This window comes from Manis pentadactyla, assembly GCF_030020395.1.
Source record: "Manis pentadactyla isolate mManPen7 chromosome 15 unlocalized genomic scaffold, mManPen7.hap1 SUPER_15_unloc_1, whole genome shotgun sequence".
NCBI lineage: Eukaryota > Metazoa > Chordata > Mammalia > Pholidota > Manidae > Manis > Manis pentadactyla.
Genome location: NW_026644588.1, coordinates 3389363 through 3410468, shown reverse-complemented (window position 1 = coordinate 3410468; position 21106 = coordinate 3389363). Strand labels below are relative to the sequence as shown.

The following is a 21106-nucleotide window of genomic DNA, read 5'->3' as shown; positions in this document are numbered from 1 at the left end:
TGGCTGCCTCTTCCCGGGAATGGTCCCTCTTGCCATTCTCCTGCCCTTTGTCTCTTGTGACATCTCCCGTCTGGCCTTTCCTGTGCCCTGATACGGCTGCTGCTGCTGTCAGGAGCGTCCTGGTGGCATCGAGGGTCTTTCCCTCCTTCCTTTTGAGCCTCTCCCTGTCCTGAGATTCGTGCGTGTGTAGTTTGCCTGGACAGGGGTGAATGGCAGGAGCCCTGGGCAGTGCCCTTTTCTCCACCATCATTTCAGAAGAAAAACATCCAGTGTTGTAGAGATCATGGCGTTTGTTGAAATTTCTAGTGGAATAACAGTTTTTTTCCCCAATATCCTTACTTCATGATTTTTCAATTATCCAATAGTTGTTTCTAGTGTTCAATTTTTTATTTTTTTATTTTATTTTTTTGGTTTTGGTATCATTAATGTACAATTACATGAGGAACATTATGTTTACTAGGCTACCCCCTTCACCCAGTCCCCCCACAACCCCCATTACAGTCACTATCCATCAGCGTAGTAAGATGCTGTAGAATCACTACTTGTCTTCTCTGTGTTGCACAGCCCTCCCCCTGCCTCCCCCCACATTATACATGCTAATCGTAAGGCCCCCTTCCTTTCCACCACCACCCTTGTCCCTCCCTTCCCATCCATCCTTCCCAGTCCCTTTACCTCTGGTTTCATCCATTCTTGGGTTCTGTGATTCTGCTGCTGTTTTGTTCCTTCAGTTTTCCCTTTGTTCTTATATTCCACATATGAGTGAAATCATCTGATACTTGTCTTTTTTCGCCTGGCTTATTTCACTGAGCATAATACCCTCTAGCTCCATCCATGTCGTTGCAAATGGTAGGATTTGTTTTCTTCTTATGGCTGAATAATACTCAATTGTGTATATGTGCCACCTCTTCTTTATCCATCCATCTACTGATGGACACTTAGGTTGCTTCCATTTCTTGGCTATTGTAAATAGTGCTGCGATAAACATGGGGGTGCATCTGTCTTTTTCAAACTGGGCTGCTGCATTCTTAGGGTAAATTCCTAGGAGTGGGATTCCTGGGTCAAACGGTGTTTCTGTTTTCAGCTTTTAAAGGAACCTCCATACTGCTTTCCACAATGCTTGAACTAATTTACATTCCCACCAGCAGTGTATGAGGGTTCCCTTTCTCTGCAATCTGGCCAACATTTGTTGTTGTTTGTCTTTTCGATGATGGCGAACCTGACTGGTGTGAGGTGATATCTCATTGTGGTTTTAATTTGCATTTCTCTGATGACAAGCCATGTGGAGCGTCTTTTCATGTGTCTGTTGGCCATCTGGATTTCTTCTTTAGAGAACTGTCTATTCGGATCCTCTGCTCATTTTTTAATAGGGTTATTTGCTTTTTGTTTGTTGAGGTGTGTGAGCTCTTTATATATTTTGGATGTCAGCCCTTTATCGGATCTGTCATTTATGAATATATTCTCCCATACTGTAGGATGCCTTTTTGTTCTATTGATGGTGTCCTTTGCTGTACAGAAGCTTTTGAGCTTGATATAGTCCCGCTTGTTCTTATCTTTTGTACTGGAGAAAATGAATAAATAATTGGAATAAAATTGATATGCAGTATTATATTACTTTCAAATGTCCAACACAGTGACGCAGTGATTACATACGTCACCAGATGCTTGCGACACCAAGTGGAGTTCCCCATTAGCATCCAAGAGGCTACAATATAATTGGTTATATTGGATATGTTGCACTTGCTACTGCCAGGGATCAGTTTAGAAAAAGCATGGGCCCCAGTCCTGACGAATGGGACCCAGAGGCATTCTTCTGGAGACCGTTACAAGCTCTCCCCGCTCTTAAAAAGGGACACGAGGAAGGAGGGAGGAACATGCTCTTTCCTGTGCCCTCTGGTTTGGACCTCGGGGCAGGAGGAGGTGATCCTCGTCCCTGCTGGATCTGCATGCTGAGCTGGCCGCTGCTGGGAGACCCTGACTTCACCCCGGACACACTGGAACCCCCGTCATGTCCTGACTGCTTGTCACTACGCTGCTGACTCTTCTGTCCTTAGGCCCAAAGCAGGAGCTAAAGTCACGTCTTTGCTTATTTATTCCTGCTGCTCTCCTGCTCCTAAAATGTGAGCTCCCTGAGGGGAGCACCCGGGTCCCTCCTGGGCCGCTGTGGGCCCGCTGCATGGACCGGGCGCGGACACACACTGCGGCAGGCACCTCAGGGCCGCTCCCGGAATGCATGAGGACGCGGCCCCTCCAGGGCGGAGACTCAGCTCACGCATTTCTGGGGCGCTGGCGAGTGGCAGGAGCCCTGAAGCCTTTGCTGACTCAACAGGCCAGAGAAGCCTGAAGACACCTGCTTCAGAACAAAATTTAATAGCGTTTACAGATGGACAAAATAAAATAACAATGAGCCAAGTCATTACAAGACTATGGTATGAAGGCACAGGGCACACGTAAAGGGACCGGGGCCTCTGGCACCAGCTGACGAGGATGCCACAGTGTCCGCTGATGGCGCTTCTCGTGCCTGTTGTTGGCTGATGCCAGCTATTCTGCAAGCTGGGCTGGTCAGTGGGGGGCAGGGGAGGTGGGGGTGGAGGCAGAGGGATGCCCTGAACACCTCGGGGAGGCTGAAGGGAGAGGTGACGGGGCCCGAGGTCCTCATCCCAGTGATGTGCTGCCTGGCCCCGGCTCACGGCCCAAATCAGCCCTGCAAGGGGCCCATGTCAGCCCCCATCTCCCCTTCCTCCTCCTCCTCCTCCTCTTCCACCTTAAAGGCCTTCGCTGGCCGCTCCTCCCCGACGGCTGTTTCCTCGGGGTCCTGAAGCCGGTGCCGCTTCATGTGGGCACAGCGAGTCCACATCTTGTCAAACACCCTGAAGAGTCAGCAGAGGACACGGGTCAGAGCAGGGGGAAGGTGGGCTGAGGGCCACGGGGACAGAGGGCAGGCTGTGTGGGTGCATCCGGGGACAGGGCTGGTGCCCACCTCTCACACTCCCCACAGGGAAAAGCGCCCTGGCCCTGGACGCGCCCCGGAGGCTCAGGGGTCCGCTTGGGAGCAGCACTAGGGCTGGCGGTGATGACGGAGTCTCCCCTGCCACTCTCCGTCTCTGTCTTCAACTCAAGGGTTGGATGGTGGTGGCGTCTCTTCTGAGGGCTGCAAGTGGCCTGCAGAAGGGGCAGAAATGACATCAGGGTGCCGACCTTCCACCTTCTGAGGGTGATGCTTTCCCCTGTAGGGGCCCCTTCCCCACCCCGACCTGGGTGGTCAGTAGGTCTTCAGACCAGCACTGAACTCCAGTGAGACCCCCTTGCCCCAGAATCCCCTACCTTTGTTTCTGTTGGGTCTGCCTCGGCCAGCTTCCTTTTGACCCTCTTTTCCATTCCTGGGGCCCAAGAAGAGGTAGTAAACCGGACACTCTTTTCCCAGGTGTAGTAATATTCTACACACTGGGCCACGGTCTTTGTCCGGACCTGGTGAAAGAAAACAGCAGCGGGCTTTGGGCACTGCCCCACACGCCCCCTCGCCGTGGGGCTAGGCACTTCCTGAAAGCTCTCCTGGAATGTCTCTCCCCTCTGGCCTGGCACGCCCCGGGGCTACAAGGAGCACAGAAGCACAGAGTCCTGCTGGTGATGAGGGGCCCAGGGTGACGCCGCCGTAGCCAGCACCGTGCAAGCTCTGCGCGCTCTCTGATCCCCAAGTCAATCCCGGGAGGCCTTCCCTACGGGAAGGTGTACACGAGGGCTCCCTACACAGGCGCCCACTGTGACGTCAGGCCTAATGGCTATGCATTTACCAGCTGGGACTCCCATCAGCAGATCCCACAAAGCCTTTGCAACAGCCAGGCAGTGCCCTGCAGTGCAGAGGTAGGCGGCCCACGAGAGGAGGGGGGGTTTTGAGGGCACAGTCGGATCCTCGGGCATTCAGACCCCACTGTGTGCTCTCCCCCCACTAAGAATGGACCCCATTAATAACTTATGTAAAAACAAAGCGGAACAGGAAAGTTTAATTACTCTAGGAAGACAATTTCTCAGGAAAATTAAATTGGCCATTTACAATGTGGGGCTCCCTTCAGAAAATACTTTCTCCATGTGAAATTTTTCCATCTCTGTATATCTTCAAAGACTCGGAGCCAGAGTAGTAAATCCTCTGCCTAAGAATTATCACTACGTTAGAAGAAAAAAAAGAAAGAAGTTGGACTTCTGCTTCCAGACAAGATGGAGCAGCAGGAGCTACACTGACCTTCCCATTCAAAACAATGAGAAGAAACAGTCAAAATGTCTGAAATGATGTTTGGGAAGACGCTAGGCAAGCCAAGAACAAGTCTTTCTGAGAGACAGAAAATAAGCCCCCACTGTTCCTACACACTACACCCTGAGAGAGTTTCCAGGCCACGGCCTGGGGAGAGGGGTCCGGGCAGAGCCCGGTGGGCTTCCTGAGCTGAGATGGGAGGGGGTCCTGGGAGAACAAGGCGGTGAGAGTTCACAGGACAAGGCAGGACAGGGAAGAGCTGCTCAGAGGAAACTTCCAGAGATCTGGGGGGCACTCCCCTCGAGCAGTCAGCAATGTGCTGACCAGCATGTGCACGTGAGGTGGCACAAAACTGGGTAAAGAACCGCCTGGAAGAAGTAGATGAAAAGGCCCTTTCTTGAAAAAGTTCAATGTACACCTATCATGTGAGCCACTCATTCCTTTCCTAAGTATTTACCGCCCTCCCCACCACCAACACTACTTGTCCATGTAGAGATTTGAACGTGAATGTTCACAGAAGCTTTATTTATAATTGCAGATACGTGGACACCACGCAGATGTCCCTCAATAGGGGAATGATTAAACCGACTGTGTTACATCCACACAATGGAATACTCCTCAGCAAGAAAAAGGGTCCACACAATAACATGGATGGACCTCAAAATAGTGATGCTGAGTGTAAGAAGCCATACAAGGCAGACAAGCAGTGCACATGCTGCAGGATTGATAGAAAACACTGGAAAATGCAAACTAACTTATAGTGACAGAAGATAAGGAGGTGATTAGAGACGGGGGTGGTAGGAAAAAGGGATTTACCACGGGGGCAGGAGGAACCTTTTGGGGGTGATGAATGTGTTTCTTATCTTGATCATGGTGATGGTTTTGCAGGTATATGTCAAAACATCAAATCTTACATTTTGTTTACGTGCAGTTTTGTGTGTATCAAGTTAGAGGAACAAAAAACATCAGCAGACATTAAGTGTAGTATGTTCGCATCCTTTTCTAAATACCTGTGTATATGCACGTAAGATCTGTAAGGGCAAATGCCTGAGGGGCCCAACCGAAGTCAGAGGTCATCATTCAGAAGTAGGACGACGGGGATGGGTGCGGAGGGCTTTGAGCACGGGATGGCATTTCTGTACTGCCTGGAGGTGTTCACATCAATGGCTTTATAAACTACAAGCAGTTTACAGTGTGAACAGCGTGTCACCCCGATAGGCCCTCCAGCTCTGGCTCGGCTCAGCGGTGTGAGACGAGGCCTTGCCTACACCAGCCCACCCACGTACACCTTACCATCTTTTGTATCAAGGAAAAGTTTCTCTTGTAAACACAGAAGGCTTTATGAAAGAGCTCCTTCTCCATGGGGGTCCAGACGACTGAACCTGTCTGGGGAAACAGGAGGGAAAAGGACGGTTCTGCGGCCGCAGCCGTGGCGGAAATGCAGCCTGCCCTTTTTAAAGCTGTCGTTACCGAGTACCAATTATGTGCCTAGAATTCTGTTTTATCTCATACAATCCTTAGAAAAACCTTAGCAGGTTGGGACCAATACTATCCCCACTTTACAGATGCAATAACAAGGCTCCCATTGGTTAACAGACTTGCCAACAGGAGGCAGGGACCCCCAGTTGCCTGACTCCCAGGCTGGGGTGCCCAGCCACTGCATCTGAGCCCGCCTGCACCTCTCCCTGGCCAGGGGATCCCTTTCCTGGCTGGGCACAGCCCCAGAGGGAACCACTGGAAGGGGGAAGGGAGGACCCAGCCAGGAGAGAGAGGCACCCCCTGAGGTCCCCCGGAGAGGAAAGGCCCTTCTGGAAAGGCAGGAGAAGGAGGGCCCCAAGAGCACGCCCAGGGGCACAAGCAGAGCCCAGGTACTAGCCAGGCACACCCACTCCCGCAGCCTCGCTCCAGTACCTGCGTAGTGATATTCAGCCAGCGGGTGAGTTGGTGGCTTCTGGGGTCCGCTCAGTGAGAGGGTCTCTAGGGCCACCTGAAGCAGGAAGGAAAGCAGGCTACTTTCTGAGTGAGGGAAGGTGAGCTGGAGGCCTGCCTTCATCCCTTCATTCATTTGAAAAGCACTGACAGGCCCCCCTAAAGCCTCCCTCGCTCCAGGGCTACTCAGCGCGTGGTGGGGCCGTGGACTGGCCGCGGCCTGTGAACTGCTGTGGACGTACCGGCTCCTTCACTGCGCATACTGCTGAGTGCAGCTGGGGTTTTCCTCAGTAGGGTTTTCTCGACGAAGGAAGCAGTGTGTGGATTTATTCCGGCACCAGCTCCTTCCTTCGTAAAGGACTGTCATTTGTAGGAGCCCTGCCTGTGCCACGCCCCATTGTATTTTCTTCATAGCACTAACCACTAACAATTTTTGAAAACAGATTTCCCTTTGTCCTAAAATTAAAATTTAAGCCCCACGGAGAAGGATTTTGTCTCGCTCACCAGTGTAAACCCAATCGGGAAGGGCCGTGGAACCTGCAGGGCCCAGCGCAGAATGAAAACGCAGGCCCCTTTTAGAAAATTGATTAATTTCAAAAATGGTGGAGGCAGAGCATTAGACTGAGTGGGGCCCCAAAGCCGGCCCTGCCCCAGGGCCACAACACTCATGAGGTCCAACAAATATGTGCTAGTTCCTCGGCTGAGCACCTACTATGCGTCGCCCACTGTCTTGCAACCTGAGGAAAAGTACAGTTGCCAACACTGACTCCTGGGGCCCTAACTCGGGTGACATGATCTCCCTTCCCACTACTCAGAGTGGGACTTTTTATTTTCTAAACTTCAGGATTGTAAAGCGGGTCCTTGGAGGAAGCAGATATTTTTGTTACATCAGGGGTTTTCTTCCATGGGTTTTTAATCAAAAAGATAAAGCTGCATGGATAAACCAGATCAGTGCAGGACCTGAGTCAGTCTACTCGGCTCCGCTCACCCTGCCCCTGCGATCTAGGAGGAACCTGGTGCTCTGCCACTGCCCCAGGTAAATGACTGACTAACTGGGCCCCATCTGCACACTTGCCCTACAACTGACAAGGACATCAACTCCACAGCCACTTTGGAGAAGGATGGGTACTTTTTCTTCAGATTGCATGAGCTGCAAATCCCGCAGATGGCATGTTGCATGCACCACATCCCCAGACTCAGCAGGGCAGGGGCTTCCCAGGGACCTGCAAACCCGCCCCTGCCTCCAGCTCACTGGGACGTCCCCCTGGGCCTCTTGCAGGTAGTGCAGAGCGAGCTCCAGGTTGGTGCCCCCTCCTGGCATCGTGCTGGAGCAGGCCAAGCTGCAGAGCTCAGTCACTGTTCCCAGCAAACGTCCCCAGCAGAGTATGAGGGAGAGGGGAGACACAGGGAGTCAGTGAATGCCGGGAAGGAGACGTCCCCAAAAGCACAGAGAGGGGCTCCTTGTCCCTGTCTCCCTCACATCTCCCTGAAAAGCAGGCGAACGGAAGGACAGGGAGGAAGGGCAGAAGCCCTGCTCCTGGCACCTGCTCAGGATGGCCTGGCCAATTACTGCATGAGGATAATGGGGGGCGGGAGGAGAAGTCCTGGTCCCACAGCCTGCTACCCCACCCAGGGGTACTGCTTCTTGTTTCAGGTGAGAACTGGGAAGAGGAACTCCTTGGAGATGAGGGAAGGAGTCGCACCCTTTGGAATTTGCCCCCATGTCTCAGCCACCTCTATCCTGTGTTTCTGGATTGCTCATCATATCGTCCGATGGCTTCCAGACCAGAGAAGCTCCATGTTCACCGGGCTCAGTCGGAGGGCACTCCTGGAGCTCCGGGATCTCGGCCTGAAACTCGCTTCCTACCCTGATGCATCTGAAATGAGGCCACACACGAGACACACACATGTGACTAAGATGGGAAATAAGACAGAGATGTGACGTGCCCTGCTCTCAGGCCACAGCCCTGCTCTGTGGAAACCTCTGTCATCTCCCAGTTGCATCTGGGGAGTATTCGTCTCCCCGGACAGACATGGACAGGTGTTCTAGATACCGTCCAGCTACACTCCCTTCCTCCAATTTTCTTTACCACCAGGCTTCTCCCTCAGGTGCCCCTCTTGGGGTCCAGGACAGAGGAGGTGTATGCTGATGCCTGGCATGCTTCTACACCCATGGCCACATCTCTCTAGTCACATTCTGTGGATACTCAAGTCTCACATGTGCCATCACCAATTCCACCTAGAACCCCAGGGTCCTGGGCATTTGTCCCCGTGGGCCCAACTATGGGAAGCCCAGATAGAAGGAATATTGGAGGAACTTCCCACATACACCCAGAGAAATCTACCACTTCTCTCCCTGAGAGTAGCTAACGCCCCTGTGAGGAAGGAGCTCTGGGGGAACACAAGGAGGGTAAAAATATCCCCACTTTGGTAGGACCCCCAGGTTCTAAGTCTGTTCAAACTCACATTCGAACGGGGGGCTTGGTGTCATCCTTGATAGCACGGATGCCAGAAGAGTCATCCACTTGATCTAGAAAACATGCAACAGAAAGCTTCAGGAACACTGACTGGAAGTGATGCAGGGCCCCTTCTGCCTGCCTTTGTAGAGCAGCAGTAAGCAGGGTTTTGAAGATTGCAAGGTCGGGAGCTCCCTCAGAACTTTAACAATAGAACTACCATACGATCCAGCAACCCCACTTGTGGGTATTGACCCAAAAGGACTGAAATCAGGCTCTCAAAGAGACACCTGCACTCCCATGTTCACTGCAACGTGATTCACAATAGCTAAGATGTGGAAACAACCAAGATGCCCATCGACATATGAATGCGGTTTATACATATAATGGAATCCTATTTAGCCTTGAAAAAAGGAAATTTTGCAGTATGCAACAACATGGATGAACCCCTTCAGAACATTAATTGAAATAAGCCAGTCACAGAAAGAGAAATACTGCATGAATGCACTTAACATGTAGTGTCTAAAATAGTAAAATCCATATAACCAAAGGGTGGAATGGTGGTGGCCAGGGTTAGGGTCCTGGGAAATGGGGAGTTACTAACCAAGGAATGTAAAGTCTCAGTTAAGCAAGATGAATAAACTCCTGAGATCTGCTGTACGGCACTGCCAACAGTACTATATTGAACACTTAAAACATTTGTTAGAGGGTAGGTCTTATGTTAACTCCTTGTCACAACAAAAATTGTGAAAAAGATCATGTGGAAGAGGATGAGGACTTCTGAAAAGGCAAAGAGTAAAACAACAAATTAACTGGTAAAAATTATTTTAAAAGCAGTTAAAGTCTCTGGAAGTTATCCTAAAAGTATTCAGCATTTTAAGAAATATTCAGGACAACTGAGTAAATGTCAGTAAGAATAGTGAGTTTGTGGCATCTGAGCCATGACTTGTTCCCTTCCCCACCAGCCCCAGGCTCTGTGTATCAGAAGCTCTACTTGGAGGGCTCTACTCCTGGGAGGTGCAGCCAGGGACACAGGGGGTCCCTCTCCTCCCAGCTCTCACGCCTAAAGTACATATATAAATAATAAGAGCAAAAGGGTTAGGAGAAATAGAGCTATATAGGAGTAATGTTTCTGTATTTCACTGTAAGTTATTGTACATCTGAACAGATTCTGATGATGTTAAGATATAGTTTTAAGTTGTAGAGCAACCACTAAGTAATGACTAAGAATAAAATGAAAAACTAAAGCAATTAAAATGTTACAATACAAAACACTTAATACAAAAGAAAGCCAGAATAGAGGAACAGAAGGAGAAAAAGGCAAGGGACATACAGAAAATCAAAAGCATAATGGCAAATGTAAACCTCCATATATCAATGTAACATTAAATGACACTGGATTGAATAATCCAACGAAAGTGCAGAGTTTGTCAGATTAGATATAAAAGAAATAATCCAACCAATATTATCTATAGGAAACATGGTTTGTTTAAAAAAACACAAGCAGGTTGAAAATTCAAGAACAGAAAATATATACCAAGTAAACAACCTTAAAAGAGGCAGAATGGTACCAATGTTAGGCTAATTAGACTTAAAAGCAAAAATACCTAGAGATTATGATAAAATTATTGCACTGATGATAAATAACATTGTAGTCATTTCATGAAAAAAATCACACCATCAGGAAGTTATGACAATTATAAGCATATATGCACCTAAAAACAGAGCCCAAAAATACATGAAGCAGAAACTGACATAATTGAGTATGAAATAAGCAATTAAAAACAATAGTTGGAGATTTCAGTACTTGTAATGGATAGGACAACCACACACAATAAAACAAGACATAGGAACATTTTTGGTGCGTTCCACCCAACATCAGGACGTTCTTCAGGACAGAACATATTCTAGCTCATAAAACATGTCAATAAATTTGAAAGGACCAACTTAATACAAAGCATGTTCTCTGAATACAATAGAATTACATTAGAAACCAATAAAAGGAGATAATTTGGAAAATTCACAAATATGTGGAAATAAAACAACACATCAATAATCAGTGTATTTAAGAAGAAATCAAAAGAGAAATTAGGAAATATTTTGAGATAAAGGAAAGAAGAACATAACATACTAAAACTTTCAGAATGTGGCTAACACAATGCTCCAAGGGAACTTATAATTGTAACTGTCTGTATTAAAAAAGAAGAAAAATCTAAAATCACTATGGCCAGTTGATTTTCCACAAAGGTGCCACACCAGCTCAATGGGGGAAAGAATAATCTCTTTAACAAACGGTGCTGGAACAACTGATATCCATATGCAAAGGAATGAATTTAGACTCCTACCTCACATAATACATAAAAGTTAACTTAAAATCGATCAAAGACCTACATGTAAGAGTTAAAATCATAAAGCTCTTAGAAGAAAAAGGAGTAAAAGTCAGCATAATTGCATATTTCTTCTCTTTTCTTAACTGACTTAAAAAAAGCAATTGTGACTTTTGGTCAGGCAAAACCGTAGATACAACACTAAAAGCACAAGTGACAAAAAATAAAAATTATTGTACCACAGATGCCATAAATAAAATGAAAAGACAAGACATGAAACAGGAGAGAATTCCCAAATCATATATCTAATAAGGGGCTTGCATCCAGAATATATAAGGAGCTCTTACAACTCAGTAATAAAAGATAGTAACTCAATTTTTAAAAGGGGCAAAGGATCTGAATAGACATTTCTGAGAAAATACACAAATGGACATAAGCACATGGGAAGATATCAACATCATTAGCCATTGGAGAAATGCACATCAAAACCACAATGAGATATCTTATGCCCACTAGGAGAGTTATAATTGAAAAAGGTAAGAATCGTTGAGGATGTGGAAAATTGGAACTTGCGTGCAATGTGCGTGGAAATTTATTAGCATGGCTCAGCCATTTTGGAAAACAGTCTGGCAGACCCTTCAACCGTTAAACATAGTTACCCTGTGACCCAGCAATTCCACTCCCAGGCATAAACTCAAGAGAAATGAAAGCCTTTGTCCAACAAAAACTTGTATGTAAATGTTCATAACAGCATTATTCACAATAATGAAAAGATGGAAACAGCCCAAATACCCATCAGCTATAAATGGATAAAATATTGTGTATCCACACAATGGAATATTATTCAGCCATAAAAAGGATTGAAGCACTGTATACGCTGTAACATGGATGAACTTTGAAAACATTATGCTAAATGAACAAACTAAACACCAAATGTCACATACTGTATGATTCCAATTATATGCAATGTCCAGAGTAGGTGCGTCCATGATGATTAGAGATGATTAGTGGTTGCCCAGGGCTGGGGAGACCAGGGCTGTGGGGGGGGGTGACTGCTAATGGACACAGTGCTGCTTCTGGGGTGATGAAATTGCTCTAAAATTACATAGTGCGGTGGATGCACAACTCTGAATTTACTAAAACACACTGTATCCTTTAAATGGGTGATTCATATGGTATGTGAATTATGTACCAATAAAGCTGCTAACAAAATTTTTCAAAAGGACAGGCAGAAGGGTGGTCAGGCTAAATGACCTCTATATTTTCCTTCTGCCTGTAAAATTCTCAGCACCTAGAAGGCTGCTGGTTCCACATGGTCCTGGGATACCTCTGAGCAGCCATGGGACCCCCAGGCCAGACACAGGCAAGGGCCAGAGAGAACGCCTGGACCAAATGCTAACATCGAGGTGAATCTGGCCCATCACAGGCCTGCCGTGTAATGGTCAGAGATGACGGGCCCCAGCCTCACTCACCAAGCTCAGTGCTGATGAGTTTGTCAGGACCAGCCTGAGTGGACATGGAACAGAGAGTGCTAGAATCCAGCCCAGACCCCTCCCGGATGGGGCTGATCACCGGGGGCGGTGTATCGGGAGAGCTCGGACACAGTCCCTGCAGGGAGTGGTCCACCAGGAGCACGGAAGACTGGAGGCAGCTTTGGTGGCCTTCTTCGGGGACCGGACCCCCAAAGGCAGAAAGGGCGGGAGGCAGGAACGATGCCTTGGGCTGCGGGCGCTTTCACCGCTTTCTGGGCTGGCTGGTCTCCTCCCCATCTCTCTCCTCCTGGTCTCCGTCCTGTCCCTGGAGAGGAGAATTCAAAGCCACAGGGGGTGACTTGGGGCCACGTGTGCACAGCTCAGTCTTCAAGGGGGCGCAAGCAGAGGCAAGGGCACTGCCCACGGAGCCAGAGGGAAACCACGGAGCAAAGGGAGCCAAGCAGGGCCACCACGCTCGAGCCAGACCCCAGATTCTCGGCCTGGATGGATGATGCCGGAAGCTTCCTCATGTGCCCACCCCCCCAAGGAGAGGCCCTGATACAAAGGGTTTTGGAGACGTATGAGCCAAGCGTCAAGTTGGTACAATGACTGGCACTTAGAGATGGGGCCAGAGATGCAGTGCAACAGCAAGACGAAATGAAAAATGACCGCAGCTCCATGAGATGGACAAGTGGATCTGTGCACCCTGTTGCCCCACCTGGAGGGGGCTTCTCCAGGTGGGAACCGCCAGTCCAGGCTTCAATGCCTGATCCATTGAACTTTCATCTCTTACCCACCTCCACACAATCTCCCCTCTTTCTGGCAGTCTTACTGCTCCTCATCCTCCACGTCTCAGCTCTGCCCCCCTCCTCCAGGAAGTCCTCCTTGACCTCCTCAGTCAGGGTCTCTGGTGTCCCCTCAGTCCCTCTGCTCACCCTCCCAGTCCAGCGCAGTCTGAGTCCCCACTGTCTGGCATGGGTCCATCTACTCGCATGGACAGGGAGCCCCAGGAGGCCAGGCTGGGGCCATCCCTGTCACCACGGTGTCCCCAGCACTGCCCCCACAGGGCCGGCCCAGAAGGTGAATGAATGAAGGAACGTGCAAGCCAAGCTGCTCTAGAGAGATTTTTAGTGGCGTCTGGTTTGGGCTTTGCCCATGGCTTCCACTGGCAGGTTGTGCAGGAAGCAGTGGGAAGAAAGTGGACCGACCAGCACCCACCTTGGCTGTGCTCCCCGGGGCCCCGCTCACTGGGCCCACAGGCTCCGACGCAGGCGTCCCCAGAGGAGCTGTGCTCGTGCTGTCCGAGGGCTTCCCGGCTCCTGAGGGGCTCTGTGCCTCCACCTCCACCCTCAGCGCCTGACTCAGAGACTTGAAAAACTTCATGCCTGACACCTAAACACAGAGAAGCGATGGCAGCGTAAGAGGAACCGTAGGCACCCAGCAGAGGGGACGCTCCAGGCTCAAGTGCGGGCCTGCCACCCGGAGCAGCGCAGCCTGACTCCTGGTCCCTGCCCAGGCTTCCCCGGGAGGACACCTCCATCCTGGGACAATGACACCCATCCACTGACTCCCTCCCCCAAAGTCTGTGAGCGCCCTGCGAGCACAGAACCTACTGCGTGCGCCCCTTCACCTGCTGGTCCTGGTTCCCTTGAGGTGACAGCCACTGGTCATTGGGCAAACACATATGGCTGGTCAGCCCTTCCTCTGTATGAAACATCTGGCTGCAATTCTTGCAGACATATGTGCTCCTTGGCTCTGCCCAGTCTGCAGGGCCTCCATTTTGCTGGTTACTGTGGAGAGACACGGCAGGAGGGAAGAACGGGGGAAGGGGACTCCAACCCTGCATTTTCTGTTTTTTAATTTTTTTCTTTTCAAGTGTGATCCACTGACAACTCTCGATGAATCCCCAGAAATGGAGACGATACCCCCTTCCTTCGTGGCCTGGCGGGCACTCTTCAGGGCTGAAGCATCCAGAGCTCACTCGCCCAAGGCCAGCACATAAAAGCCCCCAGAGGACTCCCAAGGGGTTGAGCCCCCAGGCCCGGCAGGGAGGGGCTTCTGAACTTACCATCCGCCTGCCATGCTCTCCTCCTTCACTGGATCGGGGAGCCGGTAGGGATTTCCACTCTGAGGATGAAACTACATCTGAGCCGACACGTCAAAAATGAGGCAGATGCAAGGACTAAAACTACAAGGTGCCGAGAAGAAAACACAGGTGTACCTCCGTGACCTTGGATTAGGCCATGCTTTCTTGGATGACACAGAAAGACAGCAAACTGAACTTATCAAAACTTAAAACTTCTCTGCATCAAGGGACACTATCAAGAAAGTAAGAACCCACAGAATGGGAGAAAGTCATTACACGTTATACATCTCATAAAGGCCTTGTATGTACAATACAGAAAGAACTCTTGCAGCTCAACAAAAGTCAAATAACCCAGTTCAAAAATGGGCAAAGGATATGAACAGACACCAAACCGAAGAAGACATATGAATGGCCAATAAGCACGTGAAAAGATGCTCAGCACCATCAGCCGTTAGAGCCATGTGAGTGAGACCGTGATGAGGCAGCACCTCACACCCACTAGAACGGCTATGGTAAAAAAAACATTGGAGAATAGCAAGTGGAAAAACCGGAGCCCTCGTCCACCGTGGATGGGGATGTGAAAGGGCGCAACTGCTTTGGAAAACCTGGCAGCTTCTCAGATGCTTAAACACAGAGCTACCCCATGAACTAATAATCCCACCCCCAGGTCACTTCCAAGAGAAATGAAAATTTATGTCCCCACAAAACTTGTACAAATGCTCACAGAAGCACTATTCACGATTGCCAAGAAGTGGAAACCACCCAAGTGGCCATCAACAGATGAATAAACAAAATGTGATGTATCCACACAATGGAGTATTACTCAGCCATAAAGAGGAGCGAAGCCCTGGCGTACGCTACAACATGAGTGAACTTTGAAACATTATGCTGAGTGGAAGAAGGCAGACCTGAAAGGCCACAGTGCATGATTTCAACTATATGAATACACTACAAATCACCAGATGGTGTGATTTAAAATGGTCAATTAGATGGCACATGAATATTAAAGCTGTTTTTTTAAAAAAAGAGGATGCAGCTATCGGGTGCTAGATGCCAGCATGTCACAAAGAGAAGCGGCTGACCGCCTGGGGCCCAGGTCCTCGTGGCCACCACCTGGGGAGGAACCAGGCTAATGCTGCCCAAGTGCTGACACATGTGGGCACCCGTGCCGCACAGCCAGAGATGGCACCTCTTGAAGGAACACGGAGGGGAAAGGAACTCTCCATTTATATCCTCTGAAGAGTTTGAGGGGCAAACCCAGAAGGAAGAGAAGGGCAAGAGGAAAGCAGGCAGAAAAAACTCAGTGAGGAAAGGTGACACGGGGCGTCCCAGCAACTCTGCAAAGCCTTCATCCTGGCGTTTTTGCAGGGGAGGTTGGTGGGGCGGCCACCGTCTCTCTGAACCTTCATTTCCCCTCTGTAAAACTGGGTCTGAGGATGCACGGTCACTAAATAAAATGCCTGGATGACTCATAGATTCAGAAACAAGTGATAAGTGAGACTCATCTCACAGCATAAAGTCAGGTACCTGGATCCTGTTGGATATAATCAGGCTGGACATTGAGTCTTGCGGGGGGTCCACCGAAGGACCGACCGATGAGAAGGAGGCCATGGCCACCTTGCTGGGAGAGGCCTCACAGCACATATCAATTTTCACCTCCTCCTTCTGGAAGTCCGAGAAACGTTTGTTCTGTGGGTTGCCAGGAATGAGCCTGTGGCCTCTGGCCCAGAAGCCACCGGGCCCTTTGCAACTTTCATGGTGCATGAGGCCAAGCCATTCTCCACCTGGGCCTGCTTCCCTGGGAGCTGGGCTCCAGCAGGGTTCTCTGCACCTAGCTGGGTCTCTCCTGGGCCCCCTTTGGGGAGGATGTCCCCCAGTTCTAAGGACCCTTTCGTGGATCTCAGCTGTTTGGCCAAAGAGGAGAAGTCCAGTTCCCAGGGGGTTCCCATGGTGCAGGGGCCACTTTTGGTCCTCCCTTAATGTCCCGACTATTGCTGCCAGACAGGGCCTCCCTGGGGAAGGCGGGTGTGGTTTTTCTCTTGTGGGACGGGGATCCCTCTGCCTCTGGGTTTCCAGGGCCAGGATGGAAAGAGTCAACTGTGGGTGCCAGTGTTGGGGGCTGGTGTGGCCGCAGCCCCAGCAGTGGCTTCACCGCCGCCTGCTTGCCCTCAGGCACAGCATGCTGGGAGGAGGCCACAGCCACCTGAGGGCCAGAGATGATCCGCTGGGACTTGGCGATCATCTGGAACACCTGCATCTGCTCTTGACTCACCAGACACTCCTGCGACTTCAGGAACAGCTGCCTGAAGAGCAGCGTGGCGTCAGATGACAGCCAGCTCGGCTTCAGGGCCTCCTGGAGGGTGGGCTCCTCCACGTGCTGTTGTGAGCAGGAGTTGCTGTCAGAATCGCTCTCCTTGGAAGCCCCAGTGTCCCCTTCCTCGCTGGCATATCCAGGGTCGCCTGAGGCCTCCCCAGGTGCCTTCAGGAGTGCGGGAGGGAGGGGCAGTGCGTCCTCCAAACTGGGGCCACCGCTGGGCGAGGGCTCCCCCGTCAGGGAGGTGCTGCTGGGCCTGGGCCCAGACTCGGAGCCCTCCTGAGGGGACACTGAAGTGGGCTTCTGGATGGCAAACACATCGTCCCCTTCGCTCTCGGGGCAGCCTGGCAGGTTCTGGAGCCACTGGAAATTGTGGTTTGATGGCTCGGCGCTGGCAGGCGCTGCCTGGCCTTGGATCAGATGCAGGCCGGCCGGCAGGGTTCCACCCTCCTGCCCGCTCTCCAGGGTGGGTAGTCGCTGGGGCGGCCGCTCCGACTCAGCTGGGTCGGGACCACCATCCTCTGCTACCCTGGAGTGAGTGGCTGTGAACCCAGCAGCGGGCTCCTTCCACAGGGGATGACACTCCTCGGGAACATCAGTGCCCAGGGTCCCTGGGGCCGCTGGGGTGCAGGGGTAGGGCCCCAGTGAGGGTGGGCAGGGGCAGGCTGTGTTTTTCCCTTCCCCGTCATCTGAGGGCCCGGCCAGGACCGGGCCGGGAGAAGAGATCTCCTGGTGGACCATGCTGCTCACAGTAGAGGGCAGGAGGTCTTGGTTGGGCAAAAGGGAGCCTGGGGACCTGGCTTCTGGAGGCACTAGGGACCGCAGGCCATCTGCAGCAGGCTGTCCGGCCACGTCGTGGGCAGGAGAGGAGTCCCCACAGGCTTCTTCCTCAGGGGGGGCCTCCTTCAGGACGCACAAGCCGAGCTCGACCTCGTAATGCTGGCGCAGGGAGCGGTCATCACAGTAGCTCGTGTTGCAGCCCTGCTCCATGCACGCAAAGGGCTTGGTCTTCTGGTGGGGGAGCATGTGGCCAGTCCTGTGGTCACACACGAGAAGCGAGTCAGAGGGCACTGGGGCTCAGCCTCCCACTGCAGGGTCCGGAGCCTGACTCCCCCCACAGTGCTCCCAAGGGGCAGTGGAGCTCAGAACCACGGTTCAGAACCTGCACTCAGCCCCTGGCTATGGTCAAAGCATCTGGAAGGGGTTCCCCCTCACTCACCGTTAAGCAAACCCTTTATCCAAGAGAGAAATCACCAGAAGCCAGGCCAGAGTTCCCCAGAATGGGTTCCCCAGGAACGCCAGCCCTCCCGAGTGGCTCCCTGAGGACGTGGGCTCCACTGGCATGTCAGTCCTGACAGAGCACCATGTGCTTCTTGGAGGTTCAGGGGAGCAAATGTAAAAGCCACATAGCAGGTAGATAGATAGCTGGTCATCTGTTTAACCTGCCATGTCTCTGAAACATACTTGCCCACAGAACTGTTTTGTGAAATAGTTCCTCTTAGCACCCTCAAGAACCAAGTTTTGCGGAATACATTTGAGGAAAAGCACATGGGGAGGATCATCCCTTTAACAAAGGAGTCTTTCCCCTACCATAGAATTCCTATAAGGAGACAGCTGCCTGAAACCCCCCACAGGAAAAAATACAATTTACAGATGCCCAATCAGAACTTTCTAGAAAACAGCTAAATGTGCCTCCTATAATATAAATGAATACAAACATGCACTATGTTTATGTCATTCTTATATCTACATTAATAACCTAAACAGATGAGTTTGAGTAAATCACAGTCCGCATTCCCAACACCCTAGTCTGGACAGTCCTAATAATGCGGCACACGGGGCGTGTCTGATAAATGACAGAGCCCTTCCCCAAAGGGCGTCCCTGGCCTCCATCGGAGGAGAGTGGCAGAGACCCAATCTCCAGCTCCCCTGTTAACCGGTCTGTGACGTGGGCAAATCGCTGCCTTTCCCTGAGGGGGTGGGGGGCTTGGCGAGGGGATGAGTTGGAAGGGGGGTCAGTCAAAGCCCCGTGTGAAGGGCAGGAGCGTATAAAACCCGATGGACTGCCGTCTCCCACTTGGCAGTCTCTTGGTTTGAGGAGGTCTGTCTGTCCTTCCTCACTAGCAAAGAAAGCTTATCATTTAAGAGACATTAGGAACAAAAGGAATTCTGCTCCAGACTCCTAATGGGCTTTCTTTTAAAACCAAGAGTTAAAAAAAAAAAAAATGAGGACTTAAAAAAGACAAACCAGAGTTAATGCTCCGTTGCCCGTTCTAGACACAGGTATTTTGGCATCTCTCATGCCCTGTGGAGTCCTAGTACATGGGCGTCATATAAACACGGGCTGGTTCTCCTCAGGCACCTGCCACTGTCTCCAAATATTTCTCTATAAAGTGAACCCGATTCTCTCCATGACAGAATCGCCTCGGGAGGTCCCATCTGCAAATCAAGGCAGTGATTTTCTCACTGGTGTGACTTTGGGAGCTGGGAAGGGTGACCTGTTCAGGGCAGTGTCAGGCCTGTCCCCAGACACGGAGTCCGCGTCTAAGCACGGGTCACAGGGACCCAACAGGGTCAGGGTGTGTTGGGCTCATCTGGGAGGAGATGAGAACGACCTAGGAACTCGCCCCCTACCCCCTAGGCCCCTGCACAGACGTTGGTGACCAGACTCCTACATATAGTTGGTTGTGGCGCATAAAGGCCTTGCTGCAGATTCCTCAAACATGCGTCCGTTCCTAGCTGTGCGTCAGGTAGTGCTTGCTCCGGGAGCTGGAGCTGCTCAACACCTTCCCGCAGAGGCTGTAGTCCAGAAGCGGGCTCTCAGGTGAAGTGGGGTGCCACTTTCCTTTCCTCGGGTGCCCGGAGGTGGCCCTGCCTTCTTCATCAGCCTCTCTAGGCACCTGAAGCTTGCCCAGCCTCAGGTCTAAACAAACAGAAGGAGAAAGCCCAGGTTAGAGACGCCTGGGGACATGGAAGCGCTGGGCTGAAGCGCCCCCCGCCTCTTAGAACCGCAGGAGGCTTGGGAAGGGAGGCCCGGGAGCCCTTTCTGCACCTCCAGCACCTTAACTCGCAGAGAAAACAAGGCTTAGACGGGAGAGTGGGGAGAGAAAGGACCCTGGTCTGGCCACGCTGCCAGACAGTGTCCAGTCAGTGGCCCAACTGTGGTCAGTTGTGGCCTGGAAGGATTCTAAGAACCAGGTTGCCATGGCGGCAGGGGCCTTATGACATCATGGCTCTCTCACAAGGGCAAACCGGAAATACGTAATCCAAAACTTACAGAAATATAAATCCTTTCTCCCGGCCACTTTTACCTGTTGGTTTGGGGGGCGTGTGTGTGTGTGTGTGTTTTGTTTTATTTTTTTTACCTTTGGGTTTTTGAAGGAAATAATGTAGACTTATATGAGGACTTAACTGCAAGGGAATTACCCGCAGCATTGCCTTTCCTGTTAGAAACAGCCTGCTACCTGATCAGAGAGCATGCAGGTGACACCGCTGTGGTTTAAACGGTCTAGGACATAAGCATTTAAGGAAAAACTGTGGAAAACTATCTGATGACATGAAAGGATATTCATGCCTTAATGCTGAGAAAAGAGCAGCCTGTTACAAAACAAAATAATCCTAGTCTTAGAAAAGAAAAATAAATGTTAAGAGGGAACAGAATAGACTGATGGGATTATGGGCCAATTTAATTTTCTTCTTCTTCTGTACAAGAATATGTTTCCATGCTTTCTGTGTCCCTTGGTAAAGCGATAAAAGGTATTTTAACAAGTCATGTCACTTGAGGACCAGAGGAAGGGACTGGGGGTGTGCAGGTGGCAGAGGGGAGGTCTTCAAATATCCCGAGGGCCAGCTTGGGAAGGAAGGAGCAGATTGCTTCTGTCTTGCAGAGGAATGGCTGTCTGCAGAAGTTCCCATCTGGGACAGAGACAGCTTGGGGACCAGGAAGCAAGGGAAACTGACCTCAAATCTCCAGAACCTAAGGCCCTGGGTGCCAGGACTCTGCAGGCTGCCTGCTGGGCTCACAGACACTCAGTAACTGTCCCTGGTGTGCATGAATCATGGAAGATTTTTCTACCCCTCAGATTGGTCTTCCAGGTGGAGCACACTGCCTCATGAGAGGGCAAGTTCAGAAATCACCATTTATCTGTGACTCTGCAGAGGTGGGGGCCAAGAATCCAACAGGCCAGGTTGTGGGGGGCAGAGGGGGCTCAGCTTTAGGATCCAGAGTGCTCAGCCTCTGAGCCTGAGACCCAGCGGAGAGTCCCAGCAGCAAGGAGCC

The 21106-nt window shown here is 50.8% G+C and overlaps 1 pseudogene; it reads right to left on the bottom strand.

Moving 5' to 3' along the window:
* Positions 1 to 1851: 1851 nt before the first annotated feature.
* Positions 1852 to 20033, bottom strand: LOC118911530 (zinc finger protein 541-like; annotated as a pseudogene).
* Between the last annotated feature and the right edge of the window lie 1073 nt (positions 20034 to 21106).